This window comes from Jaculus jaculus, chromosome 4 (genome assembly GCF_020740685.1).
Source record: "Jaculus jaculus isolate mJacJac1 chromosome 4, mJacJac1.mat.Y.cur, whole genome shotgun sequence".
NCBI lineage: Eukaryota > Metazoa > Chordata > Mammalia > Rodentia > Dipodidae > Jaculus > Jaculus jaculus.
In genome coordinates, this window is record NC_059105.1 from 121,442,379 (window position 1) to 121,467,284 (window position 24,906).

The following is a 24,906-nucleotide window of genomic DNA, read 5'->3' on the forward strand; positions in this document are numbered from 1 at the left end:
TGATTCCTTTTATTTATTTTTATTTTTAAAATACATACTTTTTAAAAGAAGTTATTTTTTTGAGAAAGAGAGAAATAGGCAGAGAGAGAGAAAGAGAGAATGGGCACTCCAGGGTCTCTAGCCACTGTAAACAAACTCCAGGCACATGTTTCACCTTATGCAACTGGTTCATGTGGGTCCTGGGGAATTGAACCTCGGTCCTTAGGCTTTACCAGGCAAGCACCTTAACCACTAAGCCACCTCTCCAGTTCTATATTTTATTTTATTTTTACAAAGGTTCTAGTCTTATATCCCCTCTCTTGATTCCACTTTTTCTGTGGGTACTCCTCAGTGGAATTATTGGTGTTCACTGTTGGGTAATTAAGGCCTCAGTCTGGTCAGAGGAGAGAAGTTGTCCCTCAAGATATTTCTACCCACCCTATGGCTCTACAGTCTTCCTAGCTCTCCTTCACATTGATTTCTGAGTCTTGGTGAGTCTGTTAGCAAGTCTGGTTTGCTGCTGGATTCTCTGTAGTCTGTGGATTTCTGTGTCAGGCACTGCCAGGCACAGGCTGGAGCCTTCAGAAGAGGGGCCTGAGCTTCTAGGCATGGCCAAGGACCCCCAGGCAACAGGAGACCATTCCCTCTCCAATCCCAGCACACCTGCACTTAGGCTCTGCCTATAGCCTGTGACCTTTGGCCAGTTGCCTAGGAAACTCCTTATTAGCTCTCACACAGCCCATCCTCCTGAGACCCTAGTTCACCTGACCCACCCTGCCATTGCCTACCTGCTAGCATGAATGTCCCTATATGCTAATTAGGCATCAGAAATGAATTTGGTGCTTCCAATCCCCTTAGGACCCGTCCCCCATCCTCAGATGCTTATAAACCCATTTCACTGACAATAAAACTGAGAGAGCTATTCAACTTTTTCCCGGGAGTGTGTTTCTCTCGTGCTCACCACCCCCCTTACGTGGATGCCTTCAGGGGGAACCGTGGCTGGCCCTCAGAGCAAGAACCCACATTTTTGCTTTGATTTTTTTTTTTTTTTTTTGAGGTAGGCTCTTATTCGAGCCCAAGGCTGAACTAGAATTCACTATGTATTCTTAGGCTGGCCTTGAACTCACAGCAATCCTCCTACCTCTGCCTCCCCAGTGCTGTGATTAAAGGTATGTGACACCACACCAGGCTGGAAATGTTTTAATTAGTCAGTTTCTGTGACTGTTTCCCTAGAGCTGGCTGTCAGGCCAGCAGTGGGAGGAATACTCATGTGTAGCCGCTTCCTCTGCAATTTTTCATGGGCCTGAGTATGATTCTTAGTCTAACTACCTTCACTTTGCAGTATGTATATGCAGCTGGAAGAAAACTGAGGCTAGTATGTGGAAATTTCAGGCACTGTGTGATGGACACAATCCCAATGTTGAGCTGTTATAACTTGTTCGGTCTTATTCTTTCATTCAAAAATCTCTCCCCAAATGAAGATTAAAATAGGAAAACTCAAACTTGCTCTTCTGGCTAGGATAAAATACAATTAGGCCAAGTCCCTGATATAACATCTAGAAAAGTCAGATATATTATTAAGATTTTATTCTACTAGACATCAGCAGTGGAAGGATCATGAGAAAGAATAAAATCCCGAAGAGGAGAAGCTTTCAGAGATGAGATAGTGAAAATGATGATATGGTTAGGGCCATTAGCTGATTCTGGACATAGACTGAGGACTAGGGTCTAGACTGATTAGAGTATAGCACTAAGGAACACAAATACAAATTATAAAGAAAAAGAGTTTATGCTTACAAAATCTAAGCCAGGCATGATGGCACACGACTTTAATTCCAGCACTCCAGAGGCAGAGGTAGGAGTATTGTTGTGAGTTCAAGACCAACTTGAGACTACATAAGTAAATTCCAGGTCAGCCTGGGCTACAGCAAAACCCTACCTTGAAAAAACAAAACAAAACAAAACAAAAATAAAGCTATACCTTGGGCTAGGGAGATGGCTCTGCAGTTAAGGTACTTGCTTGCAAAACCTGACAGCCCAGGATCTATTCTCCAGTACCCATTCAAAACCAGACACACATAATGGTGTGTGTTAGTTTGAATAGATGGCCCCCAATATATTCAGTGTTTTGTAGTGTTTGTAGTTTGCATCTGCAGCCACCTGGGTAGAGGCAGTGTCACTGGGTAGATCTTAAGGTATATTTGAGATTTCATTCTAAAGATATACAAAGTGTGCCTACCTGGAGTCCCTGAAGTGTGCTGTGCTGTGTGGCTTTTGGCTTGTGCTTCTCTCTCTGTTCCTGTGAAATCAAGCCAGCTTTTTCTGTCATCATGGAACGTCCTCTGGATCTGTAAGCTTCAGTAAATATCCCTTCCTCCATAACTGTGCCTGATCTGGAAGTTCATCTCAGTGAACCTGAATATGTCTGCTACATGGTACATGCAACTAGAATTCATTTGCAATAGCAGGAGGCCCTGCATGCTAATTCTCTCTCCTTTTCTCTCTCTCTCTCTGTCCCTCTTTTCCTCCTTCCCTTCCTTTCTCTCAATTAAATAAAGAAAATTAAAAGAAAAAAGGTGGGCATGGTAGGGCATGCCTTTGATCCCAGCACTAAGGAGGCAGAGATAGGATCTCTGTGAGTTCGAGGCCTGCCTGGACTACAGTTAAACCCTAACTCAAAAACAAAAACAAAAGAATAATAAAATAAATATATGCCTCATGCTGGGAAGATGACTCAGCAATTAAAGGTACTTGCTTGCAAAGCCTGCTGGTCTGGGTTCAATTCCTCAGTATACATATAAGGCCAGATACACAAAGTGGTATGTGCATCTGGAGTTTATTTACAGTGGCAAGAGGTTCTGGCATGCCTATCCTCTCCCAATCTCTCTATATATCTTTCTTACAAATAAATAAAGTAATTTTTTAAACAATATATGCCTGACTGGGTGTTGTGACACACTCCTTTGATCCCAACATGGAGAGGCAGAGGTAGGCAGATAGTCGTGAGTTCAAGGCCACCCTGAAACTACATAGTGAATTCCAGGTCAGCCTGGGCGAGAGTAAGACCCCACATGAAAAAAAAAACAACAAAAACCTATGCCTGGACACATTATATAGTCCAATTGCTAAAAATGAAAGACAAGAGAAAACTCTTAAATCATCCAGAGAAAAAAAAGTTACTGTTAAGGATGAAATATGAAATTTAATTGTCAAAAAATTCTCTATGGAGGGATGGATTAGCGGTTAAGGCATTTGCCTGCAAAGCTAAGGGATCCAGGTTTGATTCCCCAGGACCCACATTAGCCAGATGTACAGGGGGAGCAGACGTATGGAGTTCGTTCGCAGTGGTTGGAGGCCCTGGAGAGCCCATTCTCTCTTTCTCTTTCCCTCTTTCTCTGTCAAATAAATAAATAATAAATTTTTTAAAAAGGTTCTCTATGGAAACAAGAATCTGGAAGATGATAGGATGGCATCTCTAAAGTTAACAAAGAAAACAATTAGCATAGATTTATTGGGGGCATGATGTACTGGGGCTATGGCACAGGTATAGATCTTGTTGTGGCTATGTGGCTGTATTGTTCAGAGCATACAGAACTGAGTACTAAGGAAGACTAAGTTTTAGTGTATGTAAGACTTTAATTTCTAACTGGAAAATTTATGGTGAAACAAAGGTATTTCATAGAAATAGAAATGGAAGGGATTCTTTCCAAGGATGGCTCTATGGGGAGAGAGAGAGAAGGAAGAGACAGAAGAGCAGGAGGAAGAGAAGGAAGATATAACTAACAGGGCAAGAGATCAGCTCATGCAGAAGGAAAAGGAGAATGACAGAAAGGATAATGTGTAGGTAAATATAAAAGCAGGTTGTTTATAAGAAATAATGACTGGGAGGTCTGGGGAGATGGCTCAGAAGTTAAAGGCAATTTCTTGCAAAGCCTGCCAGCCCAGATTCAATTCCCCAGCCACTAACATAGACCTGGACAGCAGTGAGACTTTGGTGCACGTACACAAACATGCACACAATAAAAAATTTAACAAGAAGCCGGGTGTGGTGGCGCATGCCTTTAGTCCCAGCACTCGGGAGGCAGAGATAGGAGGATCGCCGAGAGTTTGAGGCCACCCTGAGACTACATAGTGAATTCCAGGTCAGCCTGAGCCAGAGTGAGACCCTACCTCGAAAACCAAAAAAAGAAAAAAGAAAATTTAACAAGAGCCAGGCGTGGTGGCATACACTTTTAATCCTAGCACTCGGGAGGCAGAGGTAGGAGGATTGCCATGAGTTCAAGGCCACTCTGAGACTGCATAGTAAATTCCAGGCCAGCATGAGCTAGAAACCCTACCTCAAAAACCCAAAAATAAACAAATAATTAAATATAAAAAGAAATAATAAGAAAAACAATAATAGTATATCTTGCAGAATTTAAAATATATGCAGATCAAAAAACCAGAAATAAATAAAAATAATAAAACATTAGATCTAGGCATATTGGTACACACTTTTAATCTCAGCACTTGGGAGGCCAGAGGTAGGGGGATGTGGTGAGTTTGAGGCCAACCTGGAACTATATAGTGAATTCCAAGTCGGCCTAAACTACAGTGAGACACTTCCTTGGAAAACAAATAAAATATATGTAGAACCAAAATGCATGGCAACCATAGAACATAAGAAGGACACATGTTGAAAGAGTTTTAGGGCTGTAGCATCATTAAGAAATTAGTAAAGCTGAAAGACTTCCGGTTAAGATGGCGGTGTAGGTACCACACCAAAGCAGCCTAAGGGGGAAAAAAGACCAAAAAAACTCAGCAAAATACACACTTTTACTAAAAAGTGAGGTGTATAGGAAATTGAAGCGGCAGCAGAGAAGTAGAAGAGATCCAGAGCATCCAGAGCCCGCACAGGCGGCAAAAGAGGCTCCAACAGTTCCGCCAATCACGGCGGCGGCAGTGCAACAGAAAGCGGCCAGGCTCAGCTCCAGCTGCAGGAAAAGCCAGGTGCGGGAGCTTCCCCTCACACCACGCTCTCCGCAACTCAGGAAATGTGAAGGGAAAGCGGCAGTGAGCAACGGAGGAGCAGACCACGAGGTAGAAGAACAGGTGGAACAGCAAGAGAACAAGAGCAGCTGCGGCTCTCTCCCCTCCCCCACACCTGAGCCCAGCTCCAGCGAACAGAGCAGCGGTGCCGGGACCCGGCCACACCAACTTGAGCCAACAGCGGGACCCAAGCAGGACCAGAGTTTGGCAGCAACATCAGTGGCTCCTGCACCAGTAACAGCATCCCCAGCAGCAGCAGCTCCAGTCGCAGCAGCAGCGGCAGACCCAGCAGCAGCAGACACAGGAGCAGCAGCAGCAGCAGCTTCAGTGGCAGCAGTGGCAGTGGACACAGCAGCAGCAGCTTCAGCAGCAGTGGTGGCTCCTACAGTGGCAGCTACAGCAGCAGCAGAGGCAGCAGCAGTGGTAGGCCCAGAAGCAAGAGCTTCAGCAGCAACAGCTACAGACCCAGCAGCGGCAGCTTGAGCAGCAGCAGTTCCAGCAGCAGGGGTGCTGATCTGCAGGGCCACACTTGCCAGGCTCGGTTTGCCCCACAGGAAAAGCCAGTGCCCACTTCCAGAAATAAGAAGAGCAGCCCAACAACCCTGGCAGCAACTTGATTGAGACCAAAATCATCCAAGGTAACTGGGATTGCACCAGGTAAGGGTCTCACTTGATCGCAAGCTGACTTGAATCCCTCAACAGACCAGAAATCTTAACCTCTTTGTTGATAGAGGATCTGGTCATTATAATAACTACTCTTGCATACACACTTGGAGTTGTTTTTGATTGAATGTGTACAGTGTTTAGTTAAATTTTAGAATCTACCTGCATTTTATTCCACTCAGCCTATTTGAATACTCCCATAGCAGGGAAACTCAACCCTAGGAACACCTTTGTAGATACTCTGAGAGTCTTAAGAGCCACAACTAACACCTTAAGATCCTACCCTTAAAATATATAACATCAAATCAATTGATACAGCTAAGAATGCCCAGCTAGCTACAAAATCCAAGCATTAACTTAATCGAAGATGCAAAAATATATACATTATAACACAAGAAACACTAAAAAGCAAGACGATATAAATCCACCTAAAAGTATTAATGCATCAGAAATGTCCTCCAGTGAGAACAAGTTAGAGGAAATGCCTGAGAAAGAGTTCAAAAGAATGATTATAAATATGTTCAAAGAGGTCAAAGAACAAATCAAAAGAATCAAAGAAGAAATCAAAAAGGAAATCAAAGGAATCAACGAAGACGCAGGACACAGATTTGGTGAAATAAAGAAGGCAATACAAGACAAAAATAAGGAAATAGAAATAATAAAGAAAAACCAATCAGAATTACTAAAAATGAAGAACACAGTTAATGAAATAGAAAAATCTCACCAGTAGGATGGATGAGGGAGAGGACAGAATATCTAAGCTAGAACACCAGGTGACAGATCTAATACAGTCCAACAAAGAGAAAGACAAGCTTATAGAAAAGTATGAGTGGGGGCTGGAGAGATGGCTTAGCGGTTAAGCACTTGCCTGTGAAGCCTATGGACCCCGGTTCGAGGCTCGGTTCCCCAGGTCCCACGATAGCCAGATGCACAAGGGGGTGCACGCGTCTGGAGTTTGTTTGCAGAGGCTGGAAGCCCTGGCGTGCCCATTCTCTCTCTCTCCCTCTATCTGTCTTTCTCTCTGTGTCTGTCGCTCTCAAATAAATAAATAAATAAAAAATAAACAAGAAAAGTATGAGTGGGAATTTCAAGATATTCGGGACACTATGAAAAAATCCAATATTAGAATTCAGGGCATAGTAGAAGGAGAAGAATTCCACTCCAAAGGCATAGTAGGCATCTTCAACAAAATCACAGAAGAAAATTTTCCCCAAATTGGGAAAGAGGTGCCAATACAGATACAGGAAGCCTTTAGAACCCCAGCCAGACAAAACCCAGAAAGAACCTCTCCTCGCCATATTATAATCAAACTTCCAAACACACACACCAAAGAAAAAATATTGAAAGCAGGTAGAGAGAAAAATCAAGTTACCTACAAAAGCAAGCCCATCAGGATTACAGCAGATTATTCAACACAAACTTTTAAAACCAGAAGGGCTTGGAGTGATATATTCCAAGTTCTGAAAGATAACAACTGTCAACCAAGGTTACTTTATCCTGCAAAGTTATCCATTCAAATAGATGGAGAAATAAGGACATGCCATGACAAAAGCAGGTTAAAGGAGTATTTGAAGACAAAACCAGCTCTACAGAAAATACTTGTTAGAATCCTCCATGCTGAAGAAAAGGAAAAGCACACATATAAGGAACCTAGAAAAAACAAGCAATACTCAAATACTAGTTAACAGAAGAGAGCACAGGTAGAACCAGAACCACACATACACACAAAAAAATGGCAAACATAAATACACACCTTTCAATAATATCTCTTAATATCAATGGCCTCAATGCCCCAACGAAAAGATATAGGTTTGCAGACTAGGTTAAAAAGCAGGATCCTACAATTTATTGTCTCCAAGAAACTCACCTTTCTACCAAGGATAGACATTATCTTAGGGTGAAATGTTGGAAGACGGTGTTTCAAGCAAATGGGCCTAGAAAACAAGCAGGGGTTGCTATCCTAATATCGGACAAGGTACACTTTAGTCCAACGTTAGTCAAGAAAGATAAGGAAGGTCACTTTATATTGATTAAGGGCACACTCCAACAGGAGGACATTACATTCCTAAACATATATACACCTAACATGGGGGCTCCCAAATTTGTCAAACAAACACTATTAGAATTAAGGTCACAGATAACACCAAACATAGTGGTGGTGGGTGACTTTAACATCCCACTCTCATCAATTGACAGGTCATCCCAGGAAAAAATAAACAAAGAGGCAGCTGGACTAAATGAGGTAATAGAAGGAATGGACCTAACAGATATATACAGGACATTTCATCCAAAGGCTGCAGAATATACATTCTTTTCAGCAGCACATGGAACATTCTCTAAAATAGACCATATATTAGGACACAAAGCAAATCTTTTTTTTTTTTTTTTTTTTTTTTTGGTTTTTCGAGTTAGGGTCTCACTCTGGCTCAGGCTGACCTGGAATTCACTATGTAGTCTCAGGGTGGCCTCGAACTCTCAGCGATCCTCCTACCTCTGCCTCCCGAGTGCTGGGATTAAGGCGTGCGCCACCACGCCCAGCTATACCAAGCAAATCTTAACAAATTCAGGAAAATTGAAATAATTCCTTGCATTCTATCTGACCACAATGGAATTAAACTACAAGTCAGTAGCAAGAAAGGCTATAGAGCATACATAAAATCATGGAAACTAAACAATACACTACTAAATGATGAATGGGTCAATGAAGAAATCAAAAAGGAAATCAAAAAATTTATAGAGTCAAATGACAATGAGAACACAACATACCAAAATCTCTGGGACACAATGAAGGCAGTTCTAAAAGGTAAATTTATAGACTTAAGTGCCTATATTAAGAAATTAGAAAGGTCGCAAGTAAACGACCTAATGCTTCGCCTTAAAGCCTTGGAAAAAGAAGAACAAGGCAAACCAAAAGTCAGTAGATGGGAAGAAATAATAAAGATTAGGACAGAAATTAATGAAATAGAAACAAAAAGAACAATCCAAAGAATTAATGAAACAAAGAGTTGGTTCGTTGAAAGAATAAACAAGATTGATAAACCCTTAGCAAATCTGACCAAAAGAAAGAGAGAAGAGACACAAATTAATAAAATCAGAGATGAACAAGGTAACATCACAACAGATTCGAGAGAATTTCAAAAAATCATAGGGACATACTATAAAAGCATATACTCCACAAAGTATGAAAATCTGAAAGAAATGGATGATTTCCTTGATCTATATGACCTCCCTAAATTAAATCAAAAGAGATTAATCACTTAAATAGATCTATAACAAACATGGAGATCCGAACAGTTATCAATAATCTTCCAACTAAAAAAAGCCCAGGCCCGGATGGATTCACTGCTGAATTTTACCAGACTTTTAAGGAAGAGCTAACACCATTGCTTCTTAAGATTTTCCAGGAAATAGAAAAAGAAGGAATCCTACCAAACTCCTTCTATGAGGCCAGCATCACCCTGATACCAAAACCAGGCAAAGATAGAACAAAAAAAGAAAATTACAGATCAATCTCCCTCATGAACATAGATGCAAAAATTCTCAACAAAATATTGGCAAACAGAATACAAGAGTATATCAAAAAGATCATTCACCCTGACCAAGTAGGCTTTATCCCAGAGATGCAGGGATGGTTCAACATACGCAAATCTATAAATGTAATACATTACATAAACGGGTTGAAGGACAAAAATCACATGATCATCTCATTAGACGCAGAGAAAGCATTTGACAAAATCCAACATCCCTTCATGATAAAAGTCCTACAGAGACTGGGAATAGAAGGAACATATCTCAATATAATAAAGGCTATTTATGACAAGCCTACAGCCAACATATTACTAAATGGGGAAAAACTGGAAGCTTTTCCACTAAAATCAGGAACAAGACAAGGGTGTCCACTGTCCCCACTTCTATTTAATATAGTTTTGGAAGTCTTAGCCATAGCAATAAGGCAAGAGACACACATAAAAGGGATACAAATTGGAAAGGAAGAAATCAAGTTATCATTATTTGCAGATGACATGATTCTATACATAAAGGACCCTAAAGACTCTACTAGCAATCTGTTAGAGCTGATCAAAACCTATAGCAATGTAGCAGGATACAAAATAAATACCCAGAAATCTGTAGCCTTCATATATGCTAACAACAAACACACAGAGGATGAAATCAGAGAATCACTCCCATTCACAATTGCATCAAAAAAAATAAAGTACCTTGGAACCCAGGCCCAGAAAGCCAAGCGCCACATGTTCTCTCTCATATGTGGATCCTAGCTACAGATGACTGGGCATCTGTGTGAGAATGAAAATACTTCGTAGCAGTGGCCAGTAAGTTGAAAAGGAGACATAAAGGGTGGAGAAAGGAAGGGAGGAGGATACTTAATAGGTTGATATTCTATATATGTAATTACAATGATTGTAATGGGGAGGAAATATGATGGAGAATGGAATTTCAAATGGGAAAGTTGGGGGTGGGGAGGGAGGGAATTACCATGGGATATATTTTATAATCATGGAAAATGTTAATAAAAATTAAAAAATAAAATAAAATAAAAAATAAAGTACCTTGGAATAAACCTAACCAAGGAAGTAAAGAATCTCTACAATGAGAACTTTAAAACACTCAAGCGAGAAATTGCAGAAGATACTAGAAAGTGGAGAAACATCCCTTGTTCCTGGATTGGAAGAATCAATATTGTGAAAATGGCAATCTTACCTAAAGCAATCTACACATTTAATGCCATCCCTATCAAAATTCCAAAGGCTTTCTTCATGGAAATAGAAAAAACAATCCAAAAATTCACTTGGAATCACAAAAAACCTCGAATATCTAAAATAATACTGAGCAACAAAAAAGAGGCTGGTGGTATCACCATACCTGATTTTAACCTATACTACAGAGCCATAGTAACAAAAACAGCATGGTACTGGCACAAAAACAGACATGTAGATCAGTGGAACAGTATAGAGGACCCAGATGTAAGCCCAAGTAGCTATAGCCACCTGATATTCGATAAAAATGCCAAAAATACTCATTGGAGAAGAGACAGCCTCTTCAGCAAATGGTGTTTTGAAAACTGGATATATATCTGCAGAAGGATGAGAATAGATTCTTCTCTCTCGCCACGCACAAGAATTAAGTCCAAATGGATTAAAAACCTTAACATCAGACCTGAAACTCTGACAGTGCTAGAGAAAATAGTAGGGGAAACCCTTCAACATATTGGTCTTGGCAAAGACTTTCTGTTTTTTTTTAAATTTTTTTTTTAAATTATTTATTTATTTATTTGAGAGCAACAGACACAGGGAGAAAGACAGATAGAGGGAGAGAGAGAGAATGGGCGTGCCAGGGCTTCCAGCCTCTGCAAACGAACTCCAGACGCGTGCGCCCCCTTGTGCATCTGGCTAACGTGGGACCTGGGGAACCGAGCCTCGAACCGGGGTCCTTAGGCTTCACAGGCAAGCGCTTAACCACTAAGCCATCTCTCCAGCCCGGCAAAGACTTTCTGAATACAACCCCAATTGCTCAGGCAATAAAACCACAGATTTGGGACCTCATGAAATTACAAAGATTTTGCACTGCAAAGGACACAGTGAAAAAAGCAAAGAGGCAACCTACAGAATGGGAAAAAAAAATCTTTGCCAGCTATATATCTGATAGAGGATTAATATCTAGGGTATACAAAGAACTCAAAAAGTTAAATAATAAGGAATCAAACAAGCCAATCAAAAAATGGGCTATGGAGCTAAATAGAGAGTTCTCAAAAGAAGAAATACGAATGGCATATAAGCATCTAAAAAAATGTTCTACGTCACTAGTCATCAGGGAAATGCAGATTCAAACTACATTGAGATTCTATCTCACTCCTGTCAGATTAGCCACCATCATGAAAACAAATGATCATAAATGTTGGCGGGGATGTGGAAAAAAAGGAACCCTTCTGCACTACTGGTGGGAATGCAACCTGGTCCAGCCATTGTGGAAAACAGTGTGGAGGTTCCTAAGACAGCTAGAGATTGATTTACCATATGACCCAGCTATAGCACTCCTAGGCATATATCCAAAGGACTCATCTCATTTCTTTAGAAGTACGTGCTCTACCATGTTTATTGCTGCTCAATTTATAATAGCTGGGAAATGGAACCAGCCTAGATGTCCCTCAACTGAGGAGTAGATAATGAAGATGTGGCACAATTATACAATGGAGTTCTACTCGGTGGTAAAGAAAAATGAAGTTATGAAATTTGCAGAAAAATGGATGGACCTGGAAAGTATTATACTAAGTGAGGTAACCCAGGCCCAGAAATCCAAGCGCCACATGTTCTCTCTCATATGTGGTTCCTAGCTACAGATGATTGGGCTTCTGCATGAGAATGAAAATACTCGGTAGCAGAGGCCAGTAAGTTAAAAAGGAGACATAAAGGGTAGAGAAAGAAAGGGAGGAGGATACTTAATAGGTTGATATTGTATATATGTAAGTACAATGATTGTAATGGGGAGGAAATATGATGGAGAATGGAATTTCAAAGGCGAAAGTGTGGGGGTGGGCAGGGAGGGAATTACCATGGAATCTTTTTTTATAATCATGGAAAATGTTAATAAAAATTTAAAAATAAAAAAAAAGAAAGAAAGGCAGGAAAGAAAAAAGAAATTAGTAAAGCTGGGCATGGTGGCACATGCCTTTAATCCCAGCACTTGGGAGGCAGAGGTAGGAGGATTGCCATGAGTTTGAGGACACCCTGAAATTACATATTGAATTCCCGACAATTCTATACCTTGAAAAAAAAGAAAGAAATTAGTAAAAACAACTATTAGAAAGAAGGTAGAAGGGGGTAAGGGTAGAGGAAAAGGGAGAGATTATACATCATGGTACATTGTCTGTATGTAGGAAGGTTGTCAACAGAAGTTAAAAAGAAACATAAAGAAATTGGTGGTAATAAACAAACAAGGAACAGTAACAACAAAAACAAGACAAACCACCACATGTATGTTTGCCAAAGGCACATAGCCACTAGGGTAATCTTGATATTTATGGCCTGATGCTATCTACACAAGACCTGTGTAATAGGAGAAAAATGAATGCATAAAGTGATGCATGGAGTTTGTTTGCTATGGCAAGAAGCCCTGGCATACCCATTCTCTCTCTCTCTTTGCAAATAAATTAATAAAAATATTTGAAATAGGTTCAGGTGGGCACAGCACAGAGTAAGTAGGCCAGACCCGTTTCCCAGCTCCTCTCAATTCCCTGGTGCAGGTACCCTTCACTGGACTGTGTGTAGGCAGTGCAGCATGGAGATGTGGTTAATATCCACAATAACCTTTTGATTGAAGAGACCTACAAGGTGTCCCAAAACAAACAAGACAGACTTCTGTCAGAGCACTTGATTACCTACCAGAGGTTAATGGTAAGACCCTACTGCTGAAATCACCATGTGCTGTTGGCACAGACCATGGAGAGATCTGGTTAGAATCTGGAAGAGAGCCAGTCCTCAGACAATTATCCCATCTAGTGCTGGAAGGCACTACATGAGCTACCGCTGGGGGGGTGTGGGGGGGGATGACCAACATCTGTCCAAGCAACTCAAAGTCTAAGCTCCTTAGAAGCAAACAATCTGACATGATGCTCACACAAGTGTGATAGTGGCACACAGTCATGGTGGGTAACCAACTGCTCTTGGATTGGCTAACAGATCCACTCAGTACAAAGGTAACCATATCTGGAACTGGGAAACAAGTCAGAATCATATCTAGATAATGATTATGCTTTCCATTGTCAAGCTCCTACTAATCTTGGGCTATAAGAGGGTCTACACCCTTTAAATTCTCTCTAATTTAATAATGGTTACCCCATTTAACCAGTGCTGACTTTACTCTCCATTGGAGAATCTGCTTCTCTTTTTCAGACAAGAGCTGGTCCTGAGGAGATAAATGACCCAGTGCACTGGCCCAGCTGAAACCACAGAGGAATGGGGAAAATGAGCAAGAATGCTGCTACCTTAGTGAACATGGTATCAGCACAAGGGTGAAGGAGACAGACACTGAGGACACTCAACCACATGATGTTTATAGTAAAAATAGGATCTGGAGTTAAACCACAAAATTACAAACTGTTAAACAAGGAGAGGGTATTACAAGAAGTCATAAGGTTACAGATGTCACATAGGGGGAACTGAGGCAGGAAACATTGTATGCTATGTAATCACAAAGATATTTAGAAACAAAGATACAGAGAGGCCATTGTATATTGCACAGAGGGATCATCCCATTCCTTTCACATTCAATTTTCCAGGCACATGTATCTGTTGTTTGTTTGTAGCTGCTAGAGTCCCTGGTTGTCCTGCCTCCCCTGCCCCCCCCCCCAAACAACAGATAAATTCTCCTAGCAAACTGAATTGAAGAACACACTAAGAAAATCATACATATTATGTCTGGGGAATAGCTCCATGGTTAAAAGTGTTTGTTGCAAGAAGATAATACACCATGACCAAATTGGGATCATTCCAGGGATGCAAGGTTGGTTCAACATATGAAAATCAATAAGTGCACATAAGTTTAATTTAAGAGCAAAAAATTATATGATTGTCTCAATATATTCAGAACACTCCCTTCATGATAATAACCTGTAAGAAGCCAGGGGTGATGGTGCCTGCCTTTAATCCTAACATTCAGGAAGCAAAGGTAGAAGGGTTGTGAACTTGAGGCTATCCAGGGACTACAAAGTGAGTTCTAGGCCAGCCTGAGATAGATAGATAGATAGATAGATAGATAGATAGATAGATAGATAGATACCTTGAAAAATAAAAATAATTTATTTTAAAACCTGGAAGAAACTAGGAATAGAAGGAATACCATAATAGAGGGTGAATATGACATTATAGCCAAAATTATATTGAATAGGAGAAAACTAAAAACATCCTCTAAAATCAGGAATGAGACATGGGTGTGCTCTTATTCAATATAGCACTTGTAATCTTAGCCATCACAATAAGAAAAAAATATAAAAGTGATACATGTGGAACAAAAGGAAGTCAAATAATCTCTATTTGCATATAACATGATCCCATATTTAAATAACCCTATAGGCTTCTGTGGTGGTTTGAATAGATGGCCCCCAATATATTCAGTATTTTATTAGTTTGTAGTTTGTATCTGCAGCCACTTGGTTGGAAGCAGTGTCACTGGGCAGATCTTAAGGTGTGGTGGTGGGTTAAAGATTTCAATCTATAGATATGTGAAGTGTGGTAGCTGGAGTTCCTGAAGTGTGCTGAGCTGTGTGGCTTTTGGCTTTTAGGCTTGCGCTTCTCTCTGTGTGTGTTTGGTCCTGTGAAAGCAGGCCAGCTCTGCTGCTATTATAGAATTTCCCCTGGATCTATAAGCTTCAATAAATCCCTTCCTCCATATCTGTACCTGGTCTGGAAGTTCATCTCAGTGAACCTGGGGCTATCTGCTACATCTTCACAATACAATTCTTAGATTAGATAAATGCTATCAGAAAAGTAGCAGAAAACAAAATCAATATACAAAAATCATTAGTTTTTCTATATACCAATAATGAACTTGCTGAGAAAGAATCAGGTTTAAAAAAAAAAACAACTCTTATTCATAATAGCTTTAAAAAATACCAAGCAATAAACCTAGTTAAAGAGGTATAACAGATTCAGGTTCACTGAGATGAACTTCCAGAACAGTCACAGTTACTGAAGGGTTTACTGAAGTTTACAGATCCATGGGAAATTCCATAATGGTAGAAGTTGGCCCCCTCTTAAAGAACCAGGCAGAGGGCTGGAGAGATGGCTTAGCGGTTAAGCGCTTGCCTATGAAGCCTAAGGACCCTGGTTCGAGGCTCGGTTCCCCAGGTCCCACATTAGCCAGATGCACAAGGGAGCGCACCCGTCTGGAGTTCGTTTGCAGTGGCTGGAGCCCCCGAAGCGCCCATTCTCTCTCCCTCTATCTGTCTTTCTATGTCTGTCGCTCTCAAATAAAACAACAACAAAAAAAAAAAAAAAAAAAACAGGCAGAAAGAGAAAAAGCTAAAAGCCAAAAGCCACACAGCACAGCACACTTCAGGAACTCCAGCTAGACACACTTTGCATATCTTTAGATTGAAATCTCAAACCCACCACCACACCTTAACATCCACCCAAAGACACTGCCTCTAGGCAGGTGGCTGCAGATCCAAAGTACAAACTAACAAAACACTAAATATATTGGGGGCTATATATTCAAAGTACCACAAGAGGAAAGCTTAAAGTGGGGCTGGGGAAATGACTCACACTTAAAGGTGCTTGCTTACAAAGACTGGTGGCCTGGGTTTGATTCCCTAGTACCCACATAAAGCCAAATGCACAAAGCAGCACATGTGTCTGCAGTTTGTTTGCAGTAGTAGGAGATCCTGGTGCACCCTTACTCTCTCTCCCAAATAAGTAAATAAAAATTTTCAGCCTGGTGTGATGGCACACGCCTTTAATCCCAGCACTTGGGAGGCAGAGGCGGGAGGATTTCCACGAGTTCAAGGCCACCCTGAGACTACATAGTGAATTCCACGTCAGCCTGAGCTACAGCGAGACCATACCTCAGAAAAACAAAAACAAAGTAAACAAACAAACACACAAAAAATTAAATTCAAAAAAATCTTTTAGGGAGCAGATGACTGCGGCCGAGGGCCTTCCTCCTTCAACCCCTTGCTCCTCCTTTCTTCCTCCTCCTCTTGTTTCTGGCGTGTCCACTTCCCTTCACCATGGCCGTTCCGATGATGGAAGTAAAGGCCCGACTTCCTGGCGCCGCAGGGAACACCGGCTGCAAGCCCAGAAACTCTTCCCGCACCCCCACTTGTTGAAATCTGACTTCCACGCGTTTCCCGCGTGGAGCAAACGGGAGAGTGCCTGGGTTTGCACTGGAGAACCTCAAACAAACAAAAAGTCCGGAAACTCATTCGAGCCTTAGTCAGTCAGGATGGGCCGGTGTGTAGTCAGGGCGCCACGGGCTCGGGATCGTGCTTGGCTGCTCTGCTCTGCTCTGCAGGTGCCGCCCTGGATGGAGGCCCTGGGCTTGAATGTGGAGGCGAGCGTCGCGGAGACGAGGAAAACTGCCGCACGTCCCGCAGTGTCCGAGCCCCGCCCGCAGGCCCGCCGAGAGTGACCTCGGGTCCAAGCCTCCTACCGGGACGGCGGGCTTTGAGGAGCGGCACTGAGGCGGAAGCCGCGGCGGCACCGCGTCTCCTCGGGGCTCAGGACCGCGCCCACAGAGAAGGTCGGTGTCGCCAGCCCGGACAGGGCTGACGGTCCAGCAGTGCGCGCTTTCCCGTCTGGCCACGGGCAGACTGGAGCCTCCAGACCTAGGTCAGAGCAGCTCTGGAGAGCGTATCTGTGAAAATGGGAATCAGCTCCTCAGCTCACAAGATTGTCGACAAGGAGGTTATCACCACTGCGATCAAGATAAATAATGTGCAGTATTAAAGTTAATGTGTTGATTGTGTAGGTCATTTTTGTATTGATTTCATATAAAATCATGTGACACAGAATAGTTTTACAATGTGTATATACTTGCAAGCAGAAAGAAAATAAGACCTCACTGCAAAACTATTTTAATTTTAGTCACCAGTGGTATAAAGCAAAACAGGTACAGAGTGTACCTGATGGTGATCTTTTAAAAGGATGGTTTTTCTCCTTGAGCAAGTGTATGGAGGAATTGCCCTGCATTTTTAGCCCGTTGTCATGTATGAATATTCTTGTGAGGTTACTTAGTTACTCTAGCCTAGGAAATTGAAGCTGCTGCCATGGCATAACACTCACAGTAACTTAAAGGAATTACTCTCACTAGAGGACGCTCTTTAAAGTGGAAGGGAAGGTAGAACATGTTCATTTAGCTTCAGATCCATAAAGGAATGTACAAAAAGGTTCTTATAGCTTGAGATCCCTAGGAAAAAATGACTGCTTATTTCAAACTGTTATATGTATTTGACTTCACTCTCCTTCACTGCCTGTCTCTCTTCCTCCCTTTTAAAGATGTACTGTTTTTAGTAGCAGCTTCCAGTGACTGAAAGACTAAATGGAGGATTTTGCAGTAACAAAATTTTAGCTTTACAATGAACACAAATTTTTGAACTGTGCCTTTCATATTAAGCATCATCTTGGATTTGCAAATTTTTTCATGTCTTGGTGTTAAGACTACAGGACTGATCTTTTAAATACTGCAATTGAATTTCCTCTGTACAGGAAATTAGTACTTACTTTTTGGCTGATAGATCAAATGATAAAAATACTGTTTAGACATTACTTTTCCATAAGATTTTTTTTAATATTTAAAATTTTTTTGTTGTTGTTCATTTTTTATTTATTTATTTGAGAGCGACAGACATAGGGAGAAAGACAGATAGAGGGAGAGAGAGAGAATGGGCGCGCCAGGGCTTCCAGCCTCTGCAAACGAACTCCAGACGCGTGCGCCCCCTTGTGCATCTGGCTAACGTGGGACCTGGGGAACCGAGCCTCTAACCGGGGTCCTTAGGTTTCACAGGCAAGCGCTTAACCGCTAAGCCATCTCTCCAGCCCTCCATAAGATTTTTGAAGAGTGTATTTAGGTAAAGAGACTAAAAAAACATTTTATTTTCACTTTTATCTGCTTAGCCTCTGATGGCAGAAAGTTTTAAACTGGGACAGTAAGCAGTTTTCTGGGAACTGGAGGAAGATTTTTGTAGTAGATTTTTGCTGCCTAGTTATTTGAGTCAGAAATAATCAGTTCTGGTTAAGGTCATCCATGTCTAGTTTCTTAGAACCTCACTATACTATAAGGTTATCAAAGTTATTTAGCCCAGATAAGCCCTCTTCATCAGTTCAAATACTATTTAAATTAGCAACTGATAAACAGAACTAGAGCTTTAATTTTTTTTTTTTCTTTTTTGAGGTAGGGTCTCACTCTGGCTCAAGCTGACCTGAAAAATCACTTTGTAGTGTCAGGGTGGCCTCGAACTCACGGCAATCCTCCTACCTCTGCCTCCCAAGTGCTGGGATTAAAGTTGTGCACCACCACGCCCAGCTGAGCTTTAATATTTTTAAAAAATATATTTGAAAACATTGGAGTTTATGTTTCTCTTACAAGCAGTGGCATTTTATAACCTTATATGACTTGGAGTTCTCTTTGATGTCATGTGTCACAAATTTCCATGAAGTAAAACACTAACATTAGTAAGAATACTACAGTTTGCATCTTTAAGAAACAATTGTCTATAGGGTCTTTTACAGACTATGTAAACCCTAAGTCAGGTTGTCATAAAAATGACCATCTGGTTTTATATTTTTATTTGTTTTCTATTTAGAAAGCTTGATGCTACCAAAAAAAAAAAAAAATCGCTTGTCAAAATTTGAAGTTTTTGTTTTTCTCCAGTTGGGCTGTGTTCAAGTAGCCCCCACGGCAGCCGACACAGGCTGCAGCTGGTAAAGCACATGAGGTCACAGCTCACTGGGTTTGGTTTTCTCTTCCTCAGGGAAGAATCGCAGGTGACCATGTTTAAATGAAGATGGTAGGACACTGAAGAAGCTAAGAAAATAATTGAGTTTTATAGCACCATTTTCAGAGTAAAAATAATCATTCTAGTTTTTCAGAATTCCATGTGATTTGAACTCTTCAGTATGGTCTGAATATTAATTAGTACTACCAACAAACATGGCAGAACAGCTGTTAGTCTAGTAAGGAGACTGATGTTGCACTAGAAACATAATTCATATTTGAGTTTATTACTGACTTCATAGTCTATTCCTTTAGAAGTATTTTTCCAGGCTTGCAACTATTCCCACATATGAGTTTCCCCTTCTGTTAGGAGAAGCTAATGTTAATGTTCCTTTACTGATTATGAAACTTGTTCCCTGAAACTGGTTAAATTTGTTTAATAGTTAAGTGATTATATTACCCTGCTCAAACAAAAATTTGTGAGACCACAATGGGTGTATGATAACAAGAGAATGTCTAAGAGGCATGTGCTGCTTTGGAGTCAGAGAGAACATGTGTATAGAAGTTTCAGTCTTAAATATATAGTGTTTAGTGTGATGCTATTCTTGGAAAAATAGCAGTCTTTTTGATAAGTTGTATGCATAATCATAAGATATGTAATGTTTCATTTATAAGATCCCTTCAACACATGCTTACTGTTAGTGTTTTTTTCAAAGTATAATAGTATATTTTCCAGAATTTCACTATATGCTTACAGTAAATAGTTCTAGCTTGCTAAATGTTGAATTTCTTGTTGGTTTCTTTTCAATTATATGGAGCATATAGCAAGCCTGAAAGACATTGTAATCATTTTTTTACAGAGTGAAAATTTAGAAAGATTGTGTATGAGAGCCTATATATTTTATCATTATCATCTTTGATTAAGGCTTTTTTTGTTACTATTTAACAAATGCTACTTCCAGTTAATGCCTGTGGCCCTACTGAATTTTAAGGGACCAGAACTTTTAAAAAATTTTACATCTTACTGTTGTAACCAGTTAAGTATCATCTTTGGGTTGTCCTGAAGTATTAATTGCATAGAAACTTTAGTAAGTGGCAGGATTATTAAGCTGAAACGTGCCTAAATTTGTATTTGAATATTAATGGAAACACATATAAGCAAGATAAAATTTAAGGTGGCCTAAAAGAAAAGGATGCTTAGCCTTTGTAAGGACTCTCCTTGTTTAACTTCCCCAATTTGCCATTAAACGAGGACAGATTACCTTAAAACATGTTAAATTGGTCTATATTACATGGAGGATTAGTTGTATAATTTCACTGAAAATCTTAGCCTAAAAGAAATTGCATTAACTTCCAGTCAGCACTGATTGAAATATGACTAGTGAAGAGGCTATACTAAAGCCTATTTATCTCTACCCATGCTATCATAGGTTTCTGAGGTAAAAGCAGTCCTCACCTGGTGGTATTATACTTGTATCCAGAATACTGTGTTAATTAAAAAATTGCTATGTTCAAAAAAAAATCTTTGAAAGGTTAAAGCACTGAATATAGTTGAGTGTGGTTACTCACACCTATAATCCCAGCACTCAGAAGGCTGAGGTAAGAGGATCACCATGAGTTTGAGGCCAATCTGGGCTACAAAGTGAGTTCCCGATGAGCCTGGGCTAGAATCAGACCCACCTAAAAAATAATACAAACAAAAACAAGCAAGCAAGCAAAAAAAAAAAAAAAAGAAAAAAAACACTGAAGGAAGAAATTGAAGAAGACACTAGAAGATGGAAAGATGGAATTGATGCAATTCCTACAAAACTTCCAATGATTTCCTCACAGAACTTCAAAAAATCATAAAATTCATATGGAAACATGGAAGGCCACAGCTAGCTGGAGCAATTGTAAGCAGAAAGAGCAATGCTGGAGCTATGACAAGTGCCTGAGCATGACACCAGCACAGAATAGCCATGTGGGCCAATAGCCCAGCCTGAGAGGCCCAGAGATACACCCAGACCACCACAGCCGCTAATTTAAAACATATATGGCATTTATTTATTTGAGAGAGTGAAAGAGAGAGAATGGGCAGGCCAGGGCTTCTAGCCATAACAGATGAACTCCAGATGCATGTGCCACCTTGTGCATCTGGTGTATGTGGGAGTATAAACTGGTGCAGCTACCATGGAAATTAGCACAAACACTGAAAGTAGAATTTCCAGTATGACCAACTATACCCAGCTATTTTAATTAATTACATGTTATCACTGTAGTATGACCCAGATATGCAAGTACTAGAATAATCTGAGTCAGCATAACACAGACATACTTGCAAGTAAGCACCTTTAACCACTGAGCCATTTCTCCAGCCCCATACTTGCATATTCATGTTTATTGCTATATTATTCACAATAGCTAAAATATGGAATCAGCCTAGATGTCCATCAACATATGAGTGGATAAAGAAGACAGAGGCTGGGGAAACAGTTCAGTGGTTAGAGGTACTTGCTTGTTAAGCCTGCTAGCTGAGGTTCAATTACACAGCATCAGTGTAAAACCAGACCCAAAATGGTGCATGTGCCTGGAATACTGCCTCCCTCCACACATGCAAATAAATGAATTATCATTTTTTAAAAGAAAACATAGAGGCTGGAAAGATGGGTTAGCAGTCAAGGTGCTTGCCTGCAAAGGCTAATGACCTGAGTTCAATTCCCCTGTGTCGAGACAGGCGTGGTAGAGCATGCCTTTAATCCCAGCACTTGGGAGCAGAGGTAGGAGGATCACCATGAGTTTGAGGCCACTTTGAGAATACGGAGTGAATTCCAGATCAGCCTGGAGACCCTACCTCGAAAAAACCAAACAAACCAAACGAACAACAACCACCTATCCCCTATGTCCATGTAATGCCAGATGTGTCTAGAGTTCCTTTGCAGGTGCTAGAGGCCCTGGCATGCTCATTCTTTCTCCCTTTCTTTCTCTACTCTATCCCCAATTCACCCTCATCCATGTTGCAAAAGCTCCACATTCTTCTAAATTCACAGTTCTTAATCCCAGAAACTGTCAGTTAGTCAGCCTTTCAGGATGTTTGAAGGAAGTGAAGCTGCTTAAAAATACGTGTAAAGAAAAATGAAACTATGTCATTTATAGGAAAAATAGATGAAACTGTATATCATCATGTGAAGTGAAATAAACCAGCTAGGAGAGATAAATATTGCATGTTTTCTCTTATGTACAGATCAGAGTAGGTGTGATCTGAGACCACACCCTGTTTAGCTCCTTCCCCTGGCCTACCATACTCTCCTGAGAGTAATTCTGCCTCCATATCCTCACCTCAGACTCTACTTTTAGGGAAAGTGAGTTAAGATCCTTCTACCTTTGTGGGTTGATTCAGGAAGGGCAGCTAATCTCAGACAGCTCTTAAAACTGACCTACTCAAGCCTGGAGAAATGGCTCAGCAGTTAACGTGCTTGCCTGCTAAGCCTAACGACTGGAGTTTGATTCCCCAGTATGTATCCCCTTACCTATCCAGAAAGAAAGACTATTGTGCCTAGTACTGTGGTTTTCTGTTTTACTTTCAATCTTGTATTCTCATTTTAAGTGGATAGCTCACATGATATTTTTAGCATGAACTCTGTTATTGAGGCACTTCAGCACATCAAAATGTACTATAAAATAAACTATTTCAGATAACAAAGAACTTGACACCATCTTAGCCTGAGCATAAATTAAAATGGTCTTATAGGCAGTCATGAGTGTGCCCACCCACAAAGAACAGGCATGGGGCTTGAAACATGAACACTTCCCCTTACCTTAATGGGAAGACATCCCTCATTCTCCATGCAAAAAAGAAGCTTGCTTCCACTCTACCTGTGAGAAACGAAGTTGGCTTACCAGCCACAGGCATCCGCCTACGGTACACACAGTTCCACTATGGGATCTTCCAGCATTTGTCAACTGACTCTGTTGATGATGTCATGGGCAGTAACATTAACAAGCACCATCATCACTTATGCATGGCTCTACCACAGACCTGCTGCTTCTGCTGGGCTGCAGCTTCTGCTTTGTCTCAGGAACAAGAACAGGATCAGAGCCTGAAGAATACAGCTCAAGTTTTAATCAATCCAGTTATAAAAATAAGGTTCAACTATGAGTCTACAAAAAGTTTTGTAATGTGGAACAGGAAGGAAGTTAGCCTCTGGATTACTAAAAGCTAGATAATGACTTGCTGGACAGTTTTGTTTGACTTCTCATTTCTAGTTCCCTCCTAGATGGATGTTCATATGAATTTGGGTTGTGAACAGCTATAAGGCTGCTGTTTCTTGGAAGCTATAAAAATAGTGGTGGTTTAAACTGGAGAAAAATAGATTTCAGTGTATATTGTTTTCCACAATCACATTATTTGTGGTTGGAGTGGGGGAGGGGTGGAGACAGATTCCTGTGCTATTCACAACAACCTGAGGAGTTCCTTTATCTTTTAGGGTCCTCTACTCAGGTAAACTTAGGTTCTTGATTTTACTGTGCAAAAGAATTTCAGGATGAACCATTATGAAAGAGTTGGATCAGTTTTTTTTTATATTTTGACTATATCTATCCATTTATTTATTTGACAGAGGAGGGAGGGAGAGAAAGAGAGACAGAGAATGAAATAATGGGTGCGCCAGGGTCTCCAGCCACTGCAAACAAACTTCAGACATGTGTGCGTGTGCCCCCTTGTGCATCTGGCTAACATGGGTCCTAGGGAATTGAACCTGGGTCCTTTGGCTTTGCAGACAAATGCCTTAACTGTTAAGCCATCCCTCCAGTGCCACAGTTGGATTTTATGTACAAAAGCATTTCAAGCATAAGGGTTAATAGAAAGAGAATTGCTCAGGAAAAAAAGCAAGGCACAAGCATGAGCAAGGGAGATAGGATTTGGGTGACTTCTAAAGTTACTATCTTTAAAGGGTTAAGATATGAGATGCACCTGATAGGATTATACTTGATAAGATAAAACGGACCACTGAGATGCAGGCAGTGAGGATATATTCACTGCGAATAAAAATTAATACTTTTGCTTGTGAGATTCCTAGAAAATATCTGGGAGAGGAGTGAGGCCCCACCTAGAGGCACATACATTTGTGCCTTAAGATGGATAGATGAATATATGTATATGTTTTTTGAAGTAGGATCTTGCTGTAGCCCAGGCTGATGAAGAGCCAACCTGACTCCATTTTAATAGCAAGAGCCATTTCGATATAATGAATAGGTTAAGTTTCTGTTTCTCTAAATTTCTACGTCTGAATTGGGGCCACAACTGTTCCCTGGCTACTGTTCCCAGGATTGTGTGTTCATAAGGTTCTGGGAAGTAGTTTAACTGTAATGGATAATCTACTTCTGTCACCATACTTGCTTGCCTCTGAAAACCCCTACCCAGTGATTTCCATGGTTTTGTCCTATAAAAGGAGCCTGAGAAGATGACTTGGGGCTGCTCTCTACACCCCGACTTAGGGAGACAGCCGCCGGTCTGGCTCTATTGTGCGCAATTAAAAGTCTGCTTCAATTTGCCATAATTTGTGGTTGGTGGTCTTTATTCTCATGAATTCTGGGTTAACATAATGGAAGCCACAGCAAGGTAGAGACCCCAACACAAATTCAAAAGCTGGACCCTTCTCTCTGAGCCTCCAGGACTGAAACATTGCTCCCAGGGGGTGCAAAGTTTGTAGATATTCCAAAGCCCCAGGACATGCTTTCTGCTCCACGGACACAAAAGTGTTCACACAAAAGTGAAACCAGCAAGCAGTAGTCTAGAGAGGACTCAAGTGGTAA

The 24,906-nt window shown here is 40.8% G+C and overlaps 1 pseudogene; it reads right to left on the reverse strand.

Moving 5' to 3' along the window:
* The window catches only part of LOC123460253, a 90,630-nt pseudogene extending 66,301 nt beyond the window's left edge, over window positions 1-24,329 (reverse strand).
* Between the last annotated feature and the right edge of the window lie 577 nt (window positions 24,330-24,906).